This window comes from Limulus polyphemus, unplaced genomic scaffold, assembly GCF_000517525.1.
Source record: "Limulus polyphemus unplaced genomic scaffold, Limulus_polyphemus-2.1.2 Scaffold4890, whole genome shotgun sequence".
Taxonomy (NCBI): Eukaryota; Metazoa; Arthropoda; class Merostomata; order Xiphosura; family Limulidae; genus Limulus; species Limulus polyphemus.
In genome coordinates this window covers 39472-43598 of record NW_013670500.1, presented here as the reverse complement: position 1 = coordinate 43598, position 4127 = coordinate 39472, and the positions used below count along the sequence as shown (strand labels likewise).

The window sequence follows — 4127 nt, the reverse complement described above, 5'->3', positions numbered from 1 at the left end:
GTCGGAACGAATTTACGGAAAATTAACTAACGAACGGAGACGTAACAGTATGTTGTTTTTTCTTGCAACAACAACCGATCCACATGCTCTCATTAAGAATAAGTTACCACTATTAAGCAACGCTACACTGCACAGGCCAAAAAATGGGAACGTTTACCGCTCTTGAACACAGACTGCTATATATTATAACGCTCGCTAAACACGAACGTTTTACCCTACCATGCTAGACATGGTATTAGGCCTAGCTTCCCCATCATAAAAAAATGTCGTTTGGCGATTACGAATAATAAAAATAACTGTTTTATTTGTTAATACTAATAAGGTAACTTTCAGCTAATTCGTGCACAAATAAAAGCTGTGTTAAGGCAGCAGAAGTAAATACATTAATCGACCGATAAATAATGGTTAACGTTACACAAATTAGCTTATAATAAATAACAATTGAAAGTTACACAAACTAAAGTTATTTCTATATTCTAAAGAGTACTGATATTGCTAGTAAAGTATATTCACCAAAGCAATGCTAACATCAGCTGTTTAGCTTAGGCTTACCTGATTTATAAGTTCAACTTGAAAGTGACTCTCTTATTCCAATACGAAAAGTAAGAAGTCGGGTAAGTTTACAAGAAACAATATCTTTTGTCAAATATAAAAGAGAACAGCTCATCAGATATGTCTCTAACGTTAACACTTAATGACCTTACGAAAAAAAAATTCTACTGAACCAACCTACACGAGACCAGCATGTTAGAAGTAAACGTGCGTGTGTACTAGTGGAACTACAACGACGTTTAGACGCCTAGTGTTTAGAATAGCAGTGCAATCCGTGAATCAATTCGAGAATAAGTAGTTACGTTAATTGTCGTTGTACACAATGCCTAACTAAGAATTTAACTTAACCTGAAACTATTCAAATCATGAGATAAATACTTTTAATGTCTGAAACATTCTGATATTTGAGATTACAGCATAATCGCAAGGCACTGTAGGAGCAGTAAGCCGATCAATATAATAAAGTATTACAACAGGTAATACGAGCGAGCACAGAAGTAAGTATACATGATTAAAACTACATTTGCTACTTGGCCTCGGTAATGCTTATCAGTATATATTTATTATGCTGCGCACGACTTTTTGTTCTTCGTCTATAAGAGTTCACGAATAAGCTTTAAAGTTTACGATAATAGACATAATATGGACTCACATAGGATTTAGCCTGAAAGCTTTATTTTATTGCAAATCAGTAATAAATTAACATATAATCGCATACATTGTAACATATATGCCGGGCTGACTTTAATTTATTTACAGCCTCTGCTTGTGGATGAACAAGTTCTTTATGGGAAGGCTTTGGTCAGCATTGTCTCATGTTAAGATCTTAAAATATTTTGAATGAACGACTATATCACACTCACCTAGTTGATCGTTTTCACGAAAAATTGTGTTTGTAGGATCGTATGCAGTATTTTAGACCATTATATTATCGGAGTTTCGCGTGTATTCATATAGCAAGCATCGTGTATTTTTAAAAACACTGTGACTATAATTATAATAGTAACTTTGATTTTGAATGTGACGTTTACAATATAAATATTTTACTGGCTTGTATTTTAATTTTACGATTTATAATTCAACTTTTTTTTTTAGGTTGGTTAAGACCTTAGCTCATCGGTATATAAAATATTAAGCACCTATGAATTTTGCATAGTTTGGTAACATTAGGATATCCTAACGTGAGTTATTTTTATGTACATTTGATTTATGGAATAAATGATGACTATTTGAACAAATGAAACTTCCCTAAATCATCAATGTACTAAGTTCCGAAATGCTACCATGAAATAACTATTATTTGTATGTAAGAAAGAAAGAAAATAGCTGTGTCCGCAAGTTCAAATGAGATATGTTTTTTAAACTAGGGTGCCGCATGAAACATTTCTTCTAATATATAGATCGTACCTCTACATTGAGAACATCGAATTTAGTTTGTCACTTTACCTGTCATTGTAGCAAGCTAGGTTACATCGCTTCTAAGCCCCAGTAACTGCTGACTCGAGCTACAAAACATGTACATTTATTGTGAGAAACGAATAATGGAGCATGCTCAGGTGAGTGTGGCATAGCTGTCCATTAAAATTATTTTAAGACCTTGGCAAATGTCAATAATAAACAAAACCGTTCTGTGGAAGAGAACTTGTTAGTACATAAACTGAGGCCGCAAATTAGGGAAGTCAGTAAGTTCAGCACGTAGATTGCTGATTACGTTATAACTGTATATTACCGTTCATTTACAATTAATTAGGCTCCTTATAATTCGACAAGTATAGACATTATAGTAGATGGCACTATTGTGTTTAATTTTCATATGCAAGATTGTTTGTTTGTAATTAAGCACAAAGCTACACAATGGGGTATCTGTCCTCTGTCCACCACGGGTATCGAAACCAGGTTTCGAGCGTTGTAAGTCCGTAGACATACCGCCGTGCCATTGGGGGGTACATATGTAAGAATAGAAGGTATATAATAATACGGGTTTCCTGACTATATACTACTTTATGACCAATCACTTCCTTACTAGTTGACCAAATAATCTAAAGGAATTCAGGCCAAAAACACTCAAAACATGTTCAAAAATTAATAGATTTGTTAAAATAGTTATTAACACCCACGACGATGAATGAATGTGTACTTCACACGTAAGTTTAACACAAGCTTTTATAGGCTATCTTATTTTTATATTTTTGTTGTTGTAGCATTTTATGTAAATAACCTTTTAAAAAAACATGAAAAAATTATTTTTTGTAATAAACTGTTGCAAGTTTGGCTGTTAAGGCGCCCTTACCTTGGTGTTCTCAATTTGCTCACATGAGTACAAGAGTTACAACCTCCTCTAGCGCTCCTAAGCTTAGTTATGAGTCTGAAGGCTTACAACTCTAAAAACTAGGTTTCGAAACCTAGGGTAGGCCGAGCACAAATAGCTCATTATATCGCTTGACACTTAACGACAAACAAACAATAGCAATATAAAATTTCTTGTGAATTCTCTCAAGTTCCAAATTATTAATCTATGGATGTGCTGTATGTGATTTAGAGTTTATATGATCTACTGTATGTGTGGACGAAGAATCTATGTAATTTACGTAAAAAGTCAAGACTTATTTTTAAAAATCAAAAGACAGTGGAATTTTGAGAATATTGGGATGGTTGTTCAATCCCTCCCTCCCTTAAAGCTGTATATGCACCCACCTGGTGAGTGAATTAGTTTATAATCACATAATTTGAAACTGTATGATAATAATATTTCACAAGCCACTGTGTGCCCCTAGTAGTGTGAATTGTCAAAGTGCTTAATTAGGTATACCTTCCTCCAGGTTCACTCCCAGTACTGAGTGAAATATATATTTGATATGTGTCAGTTGTACAATTAAAGAGAAAGCTAGATTGTTTTGACGATTTGCAGATCTTTATTTGCTACATTGAATATTGATATTTAATTTTCTTCTTATAGGGGATAAGTGTACCAATTCCGTTGTTTGAACTTTCTTCTATACTGGAAAATAAAAATTTATTCAACTAGCAGGTTGTGTTATAATATCACACCGAACACTAGGTTTTAATAAGTAGATATAAAAAAGTGCTTAATATATTTCGTATTATTCTCTCTCTTTTTTTTTTCCTACCGTGAGGGGTCAGAATTTCATTTTCGTTTTAAACTTTTTATGATGTAAATTATGGGTTATATATACTTTACATGCTATAGTAACCTCAAAATAAATATAAATAAAAGAAACTATACGAGTTAACTTACACTTTTTTTAAAGTGATCTGTAAGATATAAAAAAAAGCTGCTTACATGAAAGAGGCCGTTAATCGGATTACTTTCTCCTGGTTACGTAGTACTCGATGTAGAGGTGTAAAAAAACTATCCTTCCAGTGTACTAAAAATGTTTTCATGAAATGTGGGACCCTCTCAATGACGTAAGGGTGATAGGAAAAAAAGTGTACATTTATAACAAGCGAAACGATGTGTATTATTACGAGTTTGCTATGGCAGTGAGCGTTAAGCCTGATCAAGGCAAAAATTTGTTATTTTAAATTTAATATTGTTACGTCTCCGTTTGTTAATT

At 33.2% G+C, this 4127-nt stretch overlaps 2 protein-coding genes across 6 annotated transcripts in view; one reads left to right on the top strand and one right to left on the bottom strand.

The window, feature by feature from the left end:
* LOC106471832 (monocarboxylate transporter 9-like) overlaps positions 1-973 on the bottom strand; it is a 37191-nt gene extending 36218 nt beyond the window's left edge. The window contains exon 1 of one of the 2 annotated variants that reach the window (XM_022400439.1): positions 553-973. The gene's annotated coding sequence lies outside the window, so the exon portion shown is untranslated. The remainder of the gene's footprint in view (positions 1-552) is intronic. The other variant, XM_013932452.2, reaches the window with a different exon arrangement.
* Positions 974-4094: 3121 nt separating this feature from the next.
* Positions 4095-4127, top strand: part of LOC106471831 — a 21463-nt gene continuing 21430 nt past the window's right edge. For all 4 annotated transcript variants that reach the window (XM_022400435.1, XM_022400437.1, XM_022400434.1 and 1 more), the window contains exon 1: positions 4095-4105. The gene's annotated coding sequence lies outside the window, so the exon portion shown is untranslated. The remainder of the gene's footprint in view (positions 4106-4127) is intronic.